Source organism: Natator depressus, chromosome 5, assembly GCF_965152275.1.
Source record: "Natator depressus isolate rNatDep1 chromosome 5, rNatDep2.hap1, whole genome shotgun sequence".
NCBI classification, from domain to species: Eukaryota; Metazoa; Chordata; order Testudines; family Cheloniidae; genus Natator; species Natator depressus.
This window is the reverse complement of record NC_134238.1, coordinates 55,632,492-55,651,646: the sequence shown is the minus strand read 5'-3', so window position 1 is coordinate 55,651,646 and position 19,155 is coordinate 55,632,492. Positions and strand designations below refer to the sequence as shown.

Below are 19,155 nucleotides of genomic sequence, written 5' to 3'. Positions count from 1 at the left end.
CCTGACTGGGACAAGGACAACAGCAGTTCTCCCACGAAACCTGCGCAAGCGCATTGCCCAAGTTCTGGATGAGACCTTTGAAGAGATCACTGAGGCAGATTACCACGATGTGTGAGAGCACATCGACGCCCTATTCCGCATCTAGGCGTGCATGCAGCCCTAACACTCCTTGCCCCAAGAGACCGCACAGAATAATTTCCTTTTATTTTATTCCCAAAATAAAAGCCGCTTACTGGGAACCTCCTCTGGTGTTTCTGTCCCCAAGCACCAGCCCCCATGACTGGGTACCTTCCTCCTGGCTTGAGAACAGCTCCTGGCTGCATGCATCTAGGGATTCTGGGGTGTATTGCTCCCCCTCAGCACCCTTGCTCCCGCTTTGCTCTGAAGTGTCCATGGTGGTCTTCGGAGTGGAATTGTGGAAGTCAACGAATGGCTACGCAGGTGGTGTCGGAGAGAAGGCTTTGGATTCTTTGACCATGGGATGGTGTTCCATGAAGGAGGAGTGCTGGGCAGAGATGGGCTCCACCTAATGAAGAGAGGGAAGAGCATCTTTGCGAGCAGGCTGGCTAACCTAGTGAGGAGGGCTTTAAACTAGGTTCACCGGGGGAAGGAGACCAAAGCCCTGAGGTAAGTGGGAAAGCAGGATACTGGGAGGAAGCACAGGCAGGAACGTCTGTGAGGGGGGGGCTCCTACCTCATACTGAGAATGAGGGGCGATCAGCAGGTTATCTCAAGTGCCTATATACAAATGCACAAAGCCTTGGAAACAAGCAGAGAGAACTGGAGGTCCTGGTGATGTCAAGGAATTATGACATGATTGGAATAACAGAGACTTGGTGGGATAACTCACATGACTGGAGTACTGTCATGGATGGTTATAAACTGTTCAGGAAGGACAAGCAGGGCAGAAAAGGTGGGGGAGTAGCACTGTATGTAAGGGAGCAGTATGACTGCTCAGAGCTCCGGTACGAAACTGCAGAAAAACCTGAGTGTCTCTGGATTAAGTTTAGAAGTGTGAGCAACAAGAGTGATGTAGTGGTGGGAGTCTGCTATAGACCACTGGACCAGGGGGATGAAGTGGATGAGGCTTTCTTCCGGCAACTCGCAGAAGCTACTAGATCACACGCCCTGGTTCTCATGGGCGACTTTAATCTTCCTGATATCTGCTGGGAGAGCACTACAGCGGTGCATAGACAATCCAGGAAGTTTTTGGAAAATGTAGGGGACAATTTCCTGGTGCAAGTGCTAGAGGAGCCAACGGGGGGGAGCTTTGCTTGACCTGCTGCTCACAAACCGGGAAGAATTAGTGGGGGAAGCAAAAGTGGATGGGAATCTGGGAGGCAGTGACCAAGAGTTGGTTGAGTTCAGGATCCTGACACAGGGAAGAAAGGAAAGCAGCAGGATACGGACCCTGGACTTCAGGAAAGCAGACTTCGACTCCCTCAGGGAACTGATGGGTAGGATCCGCTGGGGGAATAACATGAAGGGGAAAGGAGTCCAGGAGAGCTGGCTGTATTTCAAGGAATCCCTATTGAGGTTACAGGGACAAACCATCCCGATGTGTAGAAAGAATAGTAAATATGGCAGGCGACCAGCTTGGCTTAACGGTGAAATCCTTGCGGATCTTAAACATAAAAAAGAAGCTTACAAGAAGTGGAAGATTGGACAAATGACCAGGGAAGAGTATAAAAATATTGCTCGGGCATGTAGGAATGAAATCAGGAGGGGCAAATCACACCTGGAGCTGCAGCTAGCAAGAGATGTTAAGAGTAACAAGAAGGGTTTCTTCAGGTATGTTGGCAACAAGAAGAAAGCCAAGGAAAGTGTGGGCCCCTTACTGAATGAGGGAGGCAACCTAGTGACAGAGGATGTGGAAAAAGCTAATGTACTCAATGCTTTTTTTGCCTCTGTCTTCACGAACAAGGTCAGCTCCCAGACTGCTGAGCTGGGCATCACAGCATGGGGAGTAGGTGGCCAGTCCTCTGTGGAGATAGAGGTGGTTAGGGACTATTTAGAAAAGCTGGACGTGCACAAGTCGATGGGGCCGGACACGTTGCATCCGAGAGTGCTAAAGGAGTTGGCGGCTGTGATTGCAGAGCCATTGGCCATTATCTTTGAAAACTCGTGGCGAACGGGGGAAGTCCCGGATGACTGGAAAAAGGCTAATGTAGTGCCAATCTTTAAAAAAGGGAAGAAGGAGGATCCTGGGAACTACAGGCCAGTCAGCCTCACCTCAGTCCCCGGAAAAATCATGGAACAGGTCCTCAAGGAATCAATCCTGAAGCACTTACACGAGAGGAAAGTGATCAAGAACAGTCAGCATGGATTCACCAACGGAAGGTCATGCCTGACTAATCTAATCGCCTTTTATGATGAGATTACTGGTTCTGTGGATGAAGGGAAAGCAGTGGATGTATTGTTTCTTGACTTTAGCAAAGCTTTTGACACGGTCTCCCACAGTATTCTTGCCAGGAAGTTAAAGAAGTATGGGCTGGATGAATGCACTATAAGGTGGGTAGAAAGTTGGCTAGATTGTCGGGCTCAACGGGTAGTGATCAATGGCTCCATGTCTAGTTGGCAGCCAGTATCAAGCGGAGTGCCCCAAGGGTCAGTCCTGGGGCCGGTTTTGTTCAATATCTTCATAAATGATCTGGAGGATGGTGTGGATTGCACTCTCAGCAAATTTGCGGATGATACTAAACTAGGAGGAGTGGTAGATATGCTGGAGGGCAGGGATAGGATACAGAGGGACCTAGACAAATTGGAGGATTGGGCCAAAAAAAATCTGATGAGGTTCAGCAAGGACAAGTGCAGGGTCCTGCACTTAGGACGGAAGAACCCAATGCACCGCTACAGACTAGGGACCGAATGGCTAGGCAGCAGTTCTGTGGAAAAGGACCTAGGGGTGACAGTGGTCGAGAAGCTGGATATGAGTCAACAGTGTGCCCTTGTTGCCAAGAAGGACAATGGCATTTTGGGATGTATAAGTAGGGGCATAGCCAGCAGATCGAGGAACGTGATCGTTCCCCTCTATTCAACATTGGTGAGGCCTCATCTGGAGTACTGTGTCCAGTTTTGGGCCCCGCACTACAAGAAGGATGTGGATAAATTGGAGAGAGTCCAGCGAAGGGCAACAAAAATGATTAGGGGTCTGGAACACATCACTTATGAGGAGAGGCTGAGGGAACTGGGATTGTTTAGTCTGCAGAAGAGAAGAATGAGGGGGGATTTGATAGCTGCTTTCAACTACCTGAGAGGTGGTTCCAAAGAGGATGGTTCTAGACTATTCTCAGTGGTAGAAGAGGACAGGACAAGGAGTAATGGTCTCAAGTTGCAGTGGGGGAGGTTTAGGTTGGATATTACGAAAAACTTTTTCACTAGGAGGGTGGTGAAACACTGGAATGCGTTACCTAGGGAGGTGGTAGAATCTCCTTCCTTAAGTTTTTAAGGTCAGGCTTGACAAAGCTCTGGCTGGGATGATTAATTGGGGATTGGTCCTGCTTTGAGCAGGGGTTGGACTAGATGACCTCCTGAGGTCCCTTCCAACCCTGATATTCTATGATTCTATGGAGGTGGAGTCTCCTCCAAGTATCGTGTCCAGCTCTTTGTAGAAACAGCAGGTCGTGGGGGCAGCACCGGAGTGGCTGTTTGCCTCGCGGGCTTTGCTGTAGGCATTCTGCAGCTCCTTCACTTTAACCCTGCACTGCAGAGCATCCCGGTCATGGTCCCTTTCCATCATGTCCCTTGATATCTGCCCAAAGGTATCCTAATTCCTACGGCTGGAGTGCAGCTGGGCCTGGACAGCTTCCTCCCCCAAACACTGATGAGGTCCTGCACCTCACCATTGCTCTATACTGGGGATTGCCTGGCGCGTGGAGGCGTGGTCACCAGGAAAGATTCGCTAAAAATACTCCACACCTGGCTGAGCAAACAGGAAGGGGATTTTCAAAATTCCCAGAGAATTTAAAGGGTGGGTCTGATAGTTGGTCACCTAAGGGCAGGGCAGTACAGGTCAAAGTGATGACCAGAGTGGCTAGAACAGGCATTGTGGGACACTTCTGGAGGCTGATCAGAGTGCGCTAACCAACCAGGGTGTCCACACTGGCGCTGCGGCGCTCCAGCAGGGGCACATCAAACGTTATTCCACTCGCCAAGGTGGAGTACCAAGAGCGCTCTAGCCGCAGAGTCAGAACACTCTATGTGCATTGCCAGTGTGGATGCATCGTGAGTTAGAGCACACTGGGCTCCTTTAATGCACTCTAACTCGCAAGTGTAGCCATGTCCTAAAAAAGAGGTGGACAAATTGGAGAGCCCAGAGGAGGGCAACAAAAATGATAAAAAGTTTAGAAAACCTCACCCGTGAGAAAAGGTGGAAAAAAACTAGTCATGTTTAGTCTTGAGAAAAGAAAACTGGGAGGGGATAACGGGGGAATCTTATAAACAGTCTTCAAATATGTTAAGGGCTACTATAAGGAGGATGGTGATCAATTGTTCTCCGTGTCCACGAAAGGTCGGACAAGAAGTAATTGGCTTAATGTGCATCAAGGGAAATTTAGGCTAGATATTTTCTAACCATAAGGATAGTTAAGCACTGGAATAGGCTTCCCAGGTAGCTGTGTTTGACAATGGTCTAGTATACTTGGTCCTGCCTCAGTGGGGGGGATAAACCAGATGACCTTTGTTGTTCCTTTGCAGACCTATATTTCTATGATACATAACAGGAACAAAAAACAGACTATTACAAAGTAACTATAGCCATTAAAATATCAGTTACAGAATATGATTGTATCAGGATGGCCTGCCTTTTTAAAGGTCAGGAGGCCTAGGGGTAGCTCAACCCTGTTCAGACAGCTCCACTCATGCTATAATCAACTGCATCCAGCCTGAGAAGGCAGAACTAAATGGGTCAGATGTTAGTATAGTGAACACCTGGGCCTCATGCTAAAAAGGCTTAAGAGCACACAGCCAGGAGGAAGCTGGGATAGGAACCACACAGAGCAGCGTAGGCTCTTGTGGGAAGGCCTCAGATCAGGCCTACAAGAAAAGGGAGTTTCCTGGGAGAAGCTGCTCGCATCCCTGGGAGGCAGTGGGAAACCTGTCAGGCCCAAGAGGAGCAGAAGCAGGGTTGGTTAGATGTTTTGTCTGGTGGTTTAATTGGACTTTTGTTACCTGAGAAGGGGTCTGAACTTTAAGTGTGACCTGGCTGAAGGGCTTTGTAACCCAGAAGAGAACCATGGAAGAACCAGACTGGTTGACAAAAGGGGCACTAAAGTGGAAGACCCTTGCAATGCTGTGTCCTAATGCCAGGAGTGCTATGGCGGTAAGTGGAATGTTTACAATGATATTATCAGAATCACAAAAATCATCAAACTTGAAAAGAGAACACAAGATAGGTAGTTGACTATTCTAAAATGAAAAAGAGAATCTTCTTGCACCACTATTAGTTTTTACTGCTGGAACTTGAACAATGGGAGAACAATGCCATATGAAAAGGAATGCAAACATTTTGCTAAAAATGACAGAAGTCTTCCAAGACAATTACAATATGTAAAATGTAGCCAATATGTTTGCTATAAAATCAGCCAGTACAAAGCATTTACTATTATGTTTCAGTTAGATCTGGTTGAAATTGACACTTGAAAAAAGTTGCAAAATCTTTCCCCTTATTTTGGTCCAGCTTTAATTACAACATGTTTACAGTGGTCTGCTTCAAAAGGGAAGAAGGCAAAGTTATCTTCCCATCTTAACCAGCTTTGCTTTTGTGTCAAACAACTTAATGTGAGTGCTTTTAGCAATCAGCCATAATATTTTTATTACATGCTGTCATGTGGTTTTGCTGTTCTTGCATCATCTTGAATTTTTAACTCATGCTATATCTGGGACTCTCGCTGCATTTCCAATGCTCTTCTTCAAGTTCTTTATTTTATTTATGTATTTATTTTTAGTGCTCTTGAAAGATATCAGAATGACAGTCTGGAGACCAAAGACCTTGATTTGCAGAGCAGCTAGCTGTGCAAGCTCTCCTATACTATCCTTCAACCCTGCCCTGGTGGGAACCCTTCTAGGAATGTGATCCAAACATTTATAGATATCCCTACAGTAAGAGGGGTAAAGAGAATAAAGGAAACTGACATAAAGACAGACACAGGGACCTGAAAGGAGAGCAACGGAAAGGACCTGCAAGAAGAAGAAAAGAGGCAGTAGGCAGGAGCAGAGAGTGAAAAGATGTTGGAAGGAGGCAAAAGACAAAGAAATATTTCTCCTTGTTTTCTTTTAATTTTTACTAGTGGAATGTATTAGGTAAAATAAGTGACAGAAGGACCTTATATGTTTCCTGAAACAGACACACAGGACACATGATGTAGTCTTGTATAAAGATTTAATTCACTTAAGTTTGAGCTAGCCACATTACACGTGAATGACAAAGCCATGAGTGACTTATATAGTGCACTGTGTATGAGTGCCACTGAAATCTTTACACTGCACCACACCATCTGGTATTCTGTATATTCAATCAACTATTATAAAAACCTATTTTAGGAATGTTTTACAGATATATTTGTACTACAAAAATAGTCCCAATTAACATTTTTATACCTACAAAGCCAAGTTTGTTAGATGACCATCAGTCCAACTATAGCAGGCTCAGAAACAGCCAGGAAAGCTTCTAAAAATGATGTAAGGTAACTTTTCTGGATCCAGAAGTTTGATGATGACTAGGAAGTCTTACCTTAAGCTTTTCCAGGACTCAAATCATGTGCCAGCTCCCATTGGGAATCCATATTTTTCAATGATATACAACTCCTGTTTGGTAGAAACAGCCATGTGCTAAGATATCCAACATTACATTCATAATATTGTTCATAAAAGAAAATGTTACTGTCTCCCAGATGCATCCTCTTGGGAAGGTGTAAATCTGCAGGGGAAGGAGGAGGAAACGTTTCTCTAGCAGATTGGTTTTTTGTTTGTAAATGATGTCTGTTTGGATTGTTAGAAAAGGTCCTAGAGGAGATAGATCAGTGGGCAGCATGAAGGTGAGGTGATCAAAAGGGCATATTAAATTAATTTACCACATGGTTATTGTAGCATATAGGTATTTACTAGGTCAGGCATAGGCAATAAAGCAATGAGTCTACAGGCCTGAGGCTTGTAAAATAATAGCTTAGCTAAACAGGGATAAGCAGTTAATAAGCAGGAATAACCCTAGATCATAAGTTATCCCAAAATAGACTGTACTGACTAAGCTGCTGACTGGTAACCACAGATGCTAGTTTACACCAGCTTTAGATATTTTTAAGTTAGGAAAATAAGCAGATGTCTGTCTGCAAGAATGCCATGGTAATCAATGGACTATATGCTAATGACCTTGAGGTAAATTGACTAGTAATCTATGGGAGAAGGGCATCCCAACATTAGTAAGGTCAGGAAATACAAATAAGGAAAATACCCACTATACCTAATGCATATTCAGTATCAGTAGAACACATTATAAAAGTTGTATCCCAGCCTTTGTGCCTTGGAAGATGTAACTGTTGGAAGGACCAGGATGATGACCACTGGTGATGGTGATAAGGAAGATGAGGAGGAAGAGGAAGTGGAAGATAACGACTAACACTTCTGGTTGTTCAGGGGATGGTATGAGTATATAAATGCTCAGACACTCATTCTGTGTTATCTCTATCTACCTTGCTGGGTTGTAACTTTGCTAACTGAGTTAACAAAACTATCACAAAAACAAAGGGTTTTCCTAAGTGTGAGTGTTGCAAATGTGCATATTAGGATTCCAAAGAGAACAGTAATTTTAATAATACTGGGCTTGGTCTTGGGATGAGAACCTACTGAACATCAAAGTGTTAATGGGGAATTCTTAAGTAATCAAAATAATTAATACACAATTAATAGACAGGCAACATTATATATGTATAGATAAACACAGACACACATACATGAACACTCTTTCTGAAGAACTTCTGAGAAATTCTGGAGCTTCCCCATAAAGACAAAATTTATGTACATATTTTGGAGATTGAGGAGACCTGGGTTTATTCCTGGCTCTGTCACTGACTAGCTGTGATGTTATGGAGGTCACTTGGATGAGTAATGGGTTCTGTCACTGTCTGACCTGTTACCTTTTGTGTCTTAATGCTATTGTCATAAATATAAAGGGAAGGGTAACCACCTTTCTGTATACAGTGCTATAAAATCCCTCCTGGCCAGAGGCAACATCCTGTTACCTGTAAAGGCTTAAGAAGCTCAGCTAACCTGGCTGGCACCTGACCCAAAGGACTAATAAGGGGACGAGATACTTTCAAATCTTGGGGGGTGGGGGCTTTTGTTTGTGCTCTTTGTTTACGGGGTTGTTCTCTCTTGGGACTGAGAGAGGCCAGACAGAAATCCATCTGCTCCAACCCATCCTAATCCAAGTCTCCAATATTGCAACCAGTATAGGTAAGCCAGGCAAGGCGGCTTAGTTTATCTTTTGTTTTATGTGAATTTTCCCTATTTAAGAGGGAGATTTATTCCTGTTTTCTGTAACTTTAAGATTTTGCCCAGAGGGGGAATCCTCTGTGTTTTGAATCTGAATACCCTGTAAAGTATTTTCCATCCCGATTTTAGAGAGATGATTTTTACCTTGTTTGTTTAAATAAAATCCTTCTTTTAAGAACCTGACTGATTTTTCCATTGTTCCAAGATCCAGGGGTTTGATGATTTTGTAACCAATTGGTTAGGATATTATTCTCAAGCCTCCCCAGGAAAGGGGGTGTGTAGGGCTTGGGGGGCATATTTTGGGGGAAGAAATCTCCAAGTGGTCTCTTTTCCTGTTCTTTGTTTAAAATGCTTGGTGGTGGCAGCATACTGTTCAAGGACAAGGCAAAGTTTGTACCTTGGGGAGATTTTAACCTAAGCTGGTGAGAATAAGCTTAGGGGGTCTTTCATGTGGGTCCCCTCATCTGTACCCTAGAGTTCAAAGTGGGGAAGGAACCCTGACAGTTATGCTGCTATGGCTCAGAGCCCTGACACCAGTATCCACCCTACAAGTGACTTCCACCAGCCTAGTTATTTCTTGAAAGGTGACCTCAACAACTCTTCCAGTCCTGTGTCTTTCCAAATTTATCTACCTAAGTTCTTAACTGTGAGACACTCAGACTTTTCCCCTCTGGTTCGTCCCCTGTAAAGGAGTGAAATCTGTCCCCCACTATCAGTTCACTTTGGGACACAAACTCCATACAGTTTGCACAAGAGAGACCTGTTTCCCATAAAAATAAACAACGGTTTATTTAATAGAAGAATCACAGATTCAAAGATGAAATAGCACCAGGAAGCAAACACAAGTTACACGGGAAATAAACATAAAGATGCAACCTCAGGTCATTTACACATTAGATAAAAATCCCTTTTCTAATACAAGTTACCTATTGCCTTTGCTCAGTCTCCCAGCATGTCTCCTAGCTGGACCAGGGGATCCAGTGTTCAAAGACAGCAGCTCCCAGCCCTGGCCTTCGAGACTATCCCTCTGTTCTGGACACCTTTCACTTCAAACCACTTTCCTTTTTTCTTTCTCTCCAACTTTGGTGGTTCAGGTTGGGGGAAATTTCCTTTTTTCTTAGGCCTGGCCTACACTAGAAAATTAGTTTGGCATAATTACATTGGTCAGGAGTGAAAAATCCATAGCCCTGAGTGGTGTAGTTCAGCCAACCTAAGTCCTTGTGTAGACAGCACTAGGTCAACAGAAGAATTCCAACCTAGCTACCACCTCTTGGGAGGGTGGCTTACCTGCACCAATGGAAGAATCCATCCCATGGGCATAGATAGTGTCTACACTGAAGTGCTACAGCACTACAAGCCCTTAGTTTTCCTAGACAGGGGGTTTCTTTTTGGTTTCAAGTTGCTTCAATGTTTTCCCATTAGCTTTAATGGCTCATTACTTGTGTTTTCCTAGTTGTACAATGCTAGGTGCTTGGAGCTGACCACCTCCCTGTTGTGAGGTGAAGCTAAATGTTGCAGCACAAATTATGAGCATGGTTTTAGATCTACACAAATACATGAATTCATACATGTACAGTCTGTGTACATATCCCTAAGCTTCTGACTGCTAGAAGCTGCGACTGGACAACAGGGGATGATCACTGGTTAATTGCCTTGTTCTGTTCATTCCCTCTGAAGCACATGCATTGGCCACTGTTGGAAGACAGGATACTGGGCCAGATGGACCATTAGTCTGACCCAGCATGGCCTTTCTTTATGTTCTTATAACCAGGGTTAAAATTACACTGCAAATGACATCTTGTCAGTGCTGATCCCTAGCTCGTGGGTTCCTTCTCCACAACTAGCCCTTGAAAGCGGAAGCCAGAGACAGTTGTGCAACAGGTTTGAATTTGGCTCAGATGACTGAGGGAAGAGTGAGTTACCCCTGGGCAATGCTTGCTGGGTGGAAGAGACAGTGTTTAGACTCAGTGTGGCTACGTTCAGTCTAAGAAAAAAGGGTGAACTTAGGGGCTATTGCTGTCTAATATAACAGTCATTACTGCCAGCTAATATTGTGCAAAGTAAGCTGGTCATAATACAAAGTTGTCTCACTCCTCCTCCTTTCACCTGCCCTGCCTTTGCCAGACTTAAAGTGCTGGCCTGAACTCCTGCTCACTCAGTGCACCAATGCAAGAGGGGGCCCACGACGATACACTTAAGAGACCGTGTGCGCTCTGTGATGGGGTGGATGTGTGTATAATGCTAGGAGTGTTGGTTAGGTTTATGTCGCCATTGAAAGCTGCAGCCATTAACTGAACTATTGTAGCACCACCCTACTGAACTGATACAGTTATAACAACTTAACCTATATTAATCTGTCACATTTTCTATTGTCTGGTGCTAGAATAACTTTTAAGGAAAATTGTGTTTGGTTCTGGTCTGGGTGGTTTTTGCATATGTAAGATCCATTATTTATATTTTTGTTCCTGGAGGCAACTGAGGTACAGGAGGTGTATACAGTGCCTGTCCAGGTGGAGGCACCACCCACACTAAAGTCAGGGGACTATTGCAGAGGGGTGACTGGAGGATTTCCACCTAACACTCCATCTCAGCTGGGACCTACAGGTTCTCCCTTGTCCTTAATGAAGTAAGGAACAGGTGAGAGTTGCCTGCTTTTGAGTATTCTGGGAGGGGAGAGGCAGTCAGACAAGCTTTCATAAACTACCTTAGTTGATACACATTTATAATACAATCACTTTGTATACAATCAGTTGATTTAATTGTTTATTATTTGCCCCCCTGTTCTCCCCTTGGGATATCTGCACCCTGATTGTCTCACCACCTGAGTGACTTTAGGATGGGATTCAGTTTTCTCATCTGTAAAATGGGGGTAACAATACTTACTACTTGTCTAAAGTGCTCTGACATTTAAGGATGAAAAATACTATAAGAGCTGGGTACCAATTAATTGTTGTTACTCTATTGTCTATCATTTTATATCCCTAATCTGCAAGGAGCTAGGGGTTTAACACCCATTGAAGTCAGTGAGAGTGCTCAGCTCCCAACAACTCCCATGAAGTACTCAACACCCTGCAGAGTCAGGCCCTACATTTTTAGGTACCAAATTAGAAAATCTCTTAAGTACACTTTATGCATCTGGTTAGTCTCAGTGACTTGGAAGGGAGTTAAAAACCTGGTTAAAGTTAAGTGCTCTTTTGGAATAGGGATGCTTTCCTGAATTGGAGCCTTAAAAACTACTAAAAGCATGTTATCTTCAAATAGACGTTCATGCCATTGGGCAGATTGCATATGGAAGGACATGTGTAGTGTTTTAAAAGTAGTTACTGTTTTTCTAAGCTTAACATATTAATGGGTTGCTTCATTTTCTCAAAATATCCAAATCAGGTAGGCCAAACCGCAGCCTCATAATTTCATAGCTGTAAATTGTTTAGATATGGGACTTAGTTGTCCATGTTGTCTTGAATTATGAAGGTCTTTCCACGTATCATGTGCAGGAAACTTATGTTAGAGATAGAAAAGACGTCTTACAGTTCATCTCCCAAATAATGTAGGATTGTTTTCTCTCGAACATTTTTGTTTGAGGACCTGCAGTTTTTGTGTAAAGTACCATAAAAGCTTTTAAAATGTAATAACCAACTTCCATTTATTTTGCACCTTGCTTTTAAAAATGGAGTTAATTTTGCATTGTAGAATTTATAAATATGAAAAATGACTTTTTCTTTTTAACATTTTCCAGGACAACAAAATGTGCTCCTAGCTGAAAATCTGGATGCCAGGGAATGATCTTCTCTCAAAGCTTCCAGTTATCTCAAATTGTAATAAAGTGAGTAAATGTAACATTTTTTTTCTGATGTAAGATAACATTTTGGTTACTATAAGTTAAAAGGTGCTACAATATTTTTAAAAGAAGATTAGAAAATATTTCTCTGCATTGTCATCTAATTGATTTTTGCATTTTAAAAAAGTAACAACATGATACTAAAGTGAGCCAAAAGGCCCCTATTACACAGTGCCCCTCCACCATTTACATTGGCCAAACTGGACAGTCTCTACGTAAAAGAACAAATGGACACAAATCAGACATCAAGAATTATAACATTCAAAAACCAGTCGGAGAACACTTCAATCTCTTTGGTCACTCGATTACAGACCTAAAAGTGGCAATTCTTCAACCAAAAAACTTCAAAAACAGACTCAAACGAGAGACTGCTGAATTGGAATTAATTTTCAAACTGGATACAATTAACTTAGGCTTGAATAAAGACTGGGAGTGGATGTGTCATTACACAAAGTAAAACTATTTCCCCATGTTTATTCCCCCCCTCCACCCCCCACTGTTCCTCAGACATTCTTGTTAACTGCTAGAAATGGCACACCTTGATTATCACTACAAAAGGTCCCCCCTGCCCTCCTGCTGCTAATAGCTCCCCTTACCTGATCACTCTTGTTATGGTGTGTATGGTAACACCCATTGTTTCATGTTCTCTGTATATATAAAATCTCCCCACTGTATTTTCCACTACATGCATCCAATGAAGTGAGCTGTAGCTCATGAAAGCTTATGCTCAAATAAATTTGTTAGTCTCTAAGATGCCACGTGTACTCCTTTTCTTCTTGTTGGTAAAGGCAGTTTTAGGTGTGTTAAAGTGTATATCCCAGGCTTTCTCCTCAGAACATATTATGTGGTATGTAAGGGCTTGGCTATAGATAACATATCTTGATGTGTTTTGGGTGGTTACTAAATCTATGAAAGTAGGTGTGGTGATCTGTGGGTTTTTTTGTACATAGTTGTCTGAAGGGCTCCATTGTTGAAGCTGACTTGGTGGTGAGGAAGTTGATACTCACATGGGAATGTTCCAGAGAGAGCTTAATGCATAGGTGCTGGTTGTTGAAGTTGTGTCCAGAGAATGAAAATGTCATTGACACATCTCAGGTATCTCATTGGTTTCATGGTGCATTTAGGGTGACCAGATGTCCTGATTTTACAGGAACAGTCCTGGTTTTGGGGGGCTTTTTTGTATATAGGCACCTATTACCCCTCCCCCATCCCGATGTTTTACACTTGCTATCTAGTCACCCTAGATGCATTTGTCCAGAAATTCTTCAAGGTGGCCCATGAAGAGGTTGGCATATTGGGGAGCCATCCTAGTATCCCTAGCTCCCCTTGGGTTTGGAATGGGCCATTCTACCTTGAATGGGCCCTTACAATATGTGCTAACTACCTATGCTAAACAGTCTGTTCCACCTTGCATTTTTCTGTGAAGCTGGGAGTATCTTTCCCAGACCTGAAGAAGAGCTCTGTGTTTGTTTGGTTCGACACGTTGTCTCTCTCACCAACATAAGTTGGTCCAAAAAAAGATATTACCTCACCCACCTTGTCTCTTTAATATCCTGGGACTGACACTGCTACCACTACACTGCATATAAGTGCCAGATTCTCATTAACACGTCAGTTTGATAGTGTAAGAATAGTTTCTTCACACTCTAGGGCTCTTTTACACTACCGACATCAGTGATGTAAAAGGGCCTGAGTGTTTATGAGAATCTGGACCAATATATCTATGGATAGAGATACATATTATATAACTATATCATATTTTTGGAACTTAATATCATATTCATATAATATATAGGCTCATAAGAATGAGGCAAGGATTGTGTATCAACCATAATTTTGAACTGCTTAACTCTTGATGGATTGTGTCACAACTTTACTGACATCTGAACTTAGTTTTAATGACCTTTCATAGTACTTTTTCCAAAAGGGAGAAAAATCCTTACTCAAAATGTATGTGTTGTCACAATACAAGATAATAATGGCTCTTCAGGAAACCAGGGCAGTTGCAAGCAAATCTACACTTTTTGAAATCCATATGACTAGGGCTAGGTACTTCCTTTAGGCCTACCCTTCAGCATTTGGACTGACTATATGGTTATTTCCCCCATCACAGATCCTTCCATAGCTATTTCAGCCAAAACTGTTTGGATCTGATAAAATTCATATGGAAATATTTATACAAATTGAATCTATCATCCATGTCTTAGATAAATAAAAAAGATTGCAACAAAAATGAATTAAAAAAGTGTGTTTTGAAGACCTTTATTTAGGGAGCTTTTAAATCATGTTTTGTTAGAACTCCCACAGTCTAAAAACTGAAGACCTTTCTATGCTGGGTGGACATTCAAGATGATATAGACATTTGTAAGATAAAGTGGCTGGCACATGATGGCATATATCACATCGGTAGATGTGCAGGTGAATGGGCCTCTGATAGTGTGGCTGATGTGATTAGGCCCTAGGATGGTGTCCCCTGAATAGATATGTGGACACAGTTGGCAACGGGCTTTGTTGCAAGGATAGGTTCCTGGGTTAGTGTATTTGTTGCGTGGTGTGTGGTTGCTGGTGAGTATTTGCTTCAGGCTGGGAGGCTGTCTGTAAGCAAGGACTGGCCTGTCTCCCAAGATCTGTGAGAGTGATGGGTCGTCCTTCAGGATAGGTTGTAGATCCTTGATGATGTGCTGGAGAGGTTTTAGTTGGGGGCTGAAGGTGATGGCTAGTGGCGTTCTGTTTTCTCTGTTGGGTCTGTCCTGTAGTAGGTAACTTCTGGGTACTCTTCTGGCTCTGTCAATCTGTTTCTTCACTTCAACAGGTGGGTATTGTAGTTGTAAGAATGCTTAATAGAGATCTTGTAGGTGTTTGTCTCTGTCTGAGGGGTTGGAGCAAATACGGTTGTATTGTAGAGCTTGGCTGTAGACAATGGATCATGTGGTGTGGTCTGGATGAAAGCTGGAGGCATGTAGGTAAGCATAGTGGTCAGTAGGTTTCCAGTATAGGGTGGTGTTTATGGGACCATCGCTTATTAGCACCGTTGACATAGTGTTGTCTGCACTGGGGCTTAGGTCAATATAGCTACGTCACTCAAGGGGGCAATGTAGTTATACTAACATACGTTACTAGTGTAGATCAAGCCTTAGCTGAATAGGAGTTAGGACAGATTGTTAAACAGAAAGGGTAATGCATGTTGGAGGTGGTCACTTGAAATGAAGTGGGCAATTGGGGGTTAGACTGTTATGCATAAAGGGTTTAAAGTGGACAGTTAAGGGTAACAGGCAACCTGGTGTATTACAAACTGTTCAAATTGTTGTAATGAACCTTAAAACCAGTGTCCCTGTCCATGGTTTTTGTTGTCTAGCAGAGGTAGGAACTTAAATTCCCAGGCTTGCGGTGAAGGTGTCGTATAAATACTGCAAAAAGAAAAGGAGTACTTATGGCACCTTAGAGACTAGCAAATTTATTTGAGCATAAACTTTCATGAGCTCACAAAATAATAAATAAGCTCTAATAAATTTGTTAGTCTCTAAGGTGCCACAAGTACTCCTTTTCTTTTTGCGGATACAGACTAACACGGCTGCTACTCTGAAACCTATAAATACTGCAGTTACTCTAGGCACATTGCTGTAGATTTATATTTTGTTTGTAACTAACAGCTCCTAATTCAGCACCTAAGGGAAGGTTAGTCCAGGGGTTGTAAGGTGGGACTCCTCCGGCCTAGTGCCAGGGACACTCACCCCAGGCTCTCGCCAGCCAGAGTTCATTCCCTTTGTCCATCTTGTTTGGACCCATGCACACAGCCCTCTTGTTTGCAGGCTGCTTCCAAATACCCACCTTTCCATGGCTACCCCTGAGCCCCTCCACAGCAACAGGCTGCTTCTAGGCCTGGCTTTCAGCCTTTCAGAGTATGTCTTCACTGCAGCTAGGAGTGAGCCTCCCAGACACACTCACACTAGCAGGGCTCAAAGTACAGCACTGAAAAAAAGGCAGCCTGGATATTGTGGCACTGGTGGAGGCTCAGGCTAGCTACCTGAGCTCAGACCCAGAGCACCGGGTGGGTCCAAGCTTGGGTGGCGAGTCCAAGCCTCTGCCAGTGCTGCAACGTCCACACTGCTATTTTAATGCACTAGCTGGGAGTCTTGCTCCTAGTTGCAGTGTAGACATGCTCTCAATCCCAGCTCTTCAGCTGACCTGCTTTCTTTCTGAAATCAGTTTCCGGACTGCTGTCTCTGGCCTACTGTTCCTGCTTTTAAGCAGCCTTCAACTCTACCCTGAGAGCTGGTCTACACTGGGAGCTTACATCAGCTTAGCTATGCCTCTCAGGGCTGTGAAGAATCCACACCTCTGAGCGGTGTTGTTAAGCTGACCTTACCCCTGGTGTAGACAGCGCTAGGTTGACAGAAGAATTCTGCCATCAACTTAGCTGCCACCTGTCAGGGAGGTGGATTACCTATGCGGATGGGAGAACCCTTTCTGTCAACGTAGGTAGTGTCTACTAAAGCACTCCTGTGGCGCAGCTGCAGCTGTATCTTGAGCCTGGTCCATTTTGATCTTGGGTGGTACTTCCCTTTCCTGTATTCCGGAGGTTATGAAGTTCTCTGCTGACTGGCAGTTGCTCTAGGGTTTAACACTTCACCCAGTAATGAGCCAGAAATTCATCACAATCCTATTGTTGTTTGGAGTCATCATAGTCTTTTGTCTCTTCATGTATCACTTTTCAAAACCTATTTTCTAACAAACTTCCTTGGCTGTGAGAGGCTATTTAGAGGCACAATTCTTGATTATAGAAGATAGGCCCCAGAGCTTATCTTGTGATTTCCATTGTAAATTCCCACCTATGTGTGTGGCAATGCCTATTCTCAATTATATTAAATGATGACCTAGAACTATATTCTGAGCTAATAATTTCCTAGCACGGGTGGCTTGTGTTGTAACCATTTTACTTAAGCAGAGTATCTTTGCATACCAATTTGGTATTGTAATATATGTGCCTGATTCTGATCTCACACCATTTTATTCACCTGTGTAATTCAGTTGACTTCCGTAGAGTTCATCCTGATTTATGGTAGTGTGAGATCAGAATCCAGCCCAGAGTGTGAAGATTCAGTGCTAGATGAATACCAACATTTTCATATAAAGATATTCTGGATTTCTCATACCACAAGAGGAAAAGTTCCTGAGCCTTTTGTGTGCGTGCGTGTATGTGTGATTTTTTTTAGCATATACTCTCCATATACAACTCTAATCCTAGCTCAAACAAAGCTATTTGATAAACTATATTACTCTATTGAAAACACGTAGCCAAAAGTTGCATTTTACCTCAAAGAGAAAGAAAAAGAGAATAAATTATTTCCTTTAGGAGATCACAACATGATGTAGAAAACAAGAAAATAAACTTAAACGGTGTTGTAATCCCCAAAGAAAAACCTGCAGTAATACTGTGCTCACAGCAGATAGTTCACAAATATGTAAATCATTTTATCTATAAATAACTCAAGATTACAAGAAACTGTCCTCAACCTGATTTCAGTGGGTTTATTCTAACTTAAATAAACATGGCTATTGGAAAACAGAATTATGGCAGGGTAGGGGTCCACCTCCATAAAAGCTCTATTAGCGGTGTCGATTTGACAGGATTCTTTTGGAAAGAAGAAGAAGAAGAAGAAGGGAAAAGAGAAAGAAAAGAAGATTGTTGCTCTGTCTGGGAGTGGAGAAACAAAGATGGAGAGAGGGGCTGTGCATCATGCCTACTCTTGTAACTTCAGCATTGTCATATTTAAGCATTACTGTATGAAAAGGGTGCATATTATACATACTCCTCAACTCAGCTTAGACTGATTCTCTGGAAGACTTCTGAGCATTTTATTAAAACAATGTTTGATAATATAGTTTATCTTTCTAGGCATTTATACTACGCTCATTGCCACGATATCTGAGCACTTGGTATCCCTGTTATATTTTCCCAGTTATAGCCTCAACTGGATACTTTAAGTTCCTTTATACCGATGAGTTTCCTTTTCTTCTGCTAATTTCAGCTGCAACCTACGAGAGACTCTTCCTTAGACTAAAAAAGTAAATACGTAAAAGTACAGTTGTTATGCTTTAATGCCACAAGTAGAACTATTGTTAGATTAAGTGTGGAATTGGGTGAAGGTGGCCATAAACTGATGCTCGCTAGAATACACTTTGTGGCTCACTAAGAACTAATCTGAGTCCACTGGGTTCATTTCAGTTAAGTTCTTATTTTAAACTAATGGTGCTCAACACCGGCGCCTAAGCTGTACTCCTGATTTTATCCAGTTGGAACACTGAGGCATGCAAGAAGCAGTAATAATTTCTGCACAGAAATCTACTTGTATAGCATGGTGCTGCCCTAGCTCTGCTTCCATATTGTCTGACATGGCCCCCAAACCCCTGTGACGCCCTGGTCACAGTGTGTATCAGGGAGGGCTTTTGCAAACACAAAGAAAGGGAGAACCATGTTGCAGAGTTACCACTCCTCAATTCTGTGAATTAGGTCTTCTGTTGGCATGGATTTCTGCTCTTTGGCTTGCTTTGGTGCCATGCAGTGCAAGGTGGAACATAGGTGAAACAAAAATACTGAAGCCACAGGCATGTCTAGAAGTTTTGTACCCAAGAATGAGATGTTCTCTTGGCAGGCATGCTGAAGAGCCTCGCTAACTACTACAATACGTGACTCCACATGCTACTTCATAAATTGCACTGCCATACCTATAATGAACTGGTAAAGTCAAAAAGGGTGTGGCCTACCAAAAGGTGCAAGGAGCCAGAGCAAAGCCCAAATGCTATGGTCACTGTCCTTGATAAACAAAGAT

General features: G+C 43.0%; 3 long non-coding RNA genes across 3 annotated transcripts in view; 2 read left to right on the top strand and 1 right to left on the bottom strand.

Moving 5' to 3' along the window:
* LOC141987468 (uncharacterized) overlaps positions 1-6,218 on the top strand; it is a 191,858-nt gene extending 185,640 nt beyond the window's left edge. Inside the window, exons 9-10 of the long non-coding RNA XR_012639538.1 lie at positions 5,178-5,320; positions 5,946-6,218. This is a non-coding gene — a long non-coding RNA (uncharacterized LOC141987468). The remainder of the gene's footprint in view (positions 1-5,177; positions 5,321-5,945) is intronic.
* Positions 1-19,155, bottom strand: part of LOC141987469 (uncharacterized) — a 28,590-nt gene that overhangs the window by 1,045 nt on the left and 8,390 nt on the right. Inside the window, exons 2-3 of the long non-coding RNA XR_012639544.1 lie at positions 6,731-6,804; positions 289-526 (exon numbers count right to left, since the gene is read on the bottom strand). This is a non-coding gene — a long non-coding RNA (uncharacterized LOC141987469). The remainder of the gene's footprint in view (positions 1-288; positions 527-6,730; positions 6,805-19,155) is intronic.
* Positions 10,767-19,155, top strand: part of LOC141987470 (uncharacterized) — a 31,896-nt gene continuing 23,507 nt past the window's right edge. The window contains exons 1-2 of the long non-coding RNA XR_012639545.1: positions 10,767-11,124; positions 12,224-12,310. This is a non-coding gene — a long non-coding RNA (uncharacterized LOC141987470). The remainder of the gene's footprint in view (positions 11,125-12,223; positions 12,311-19,155) is intronic.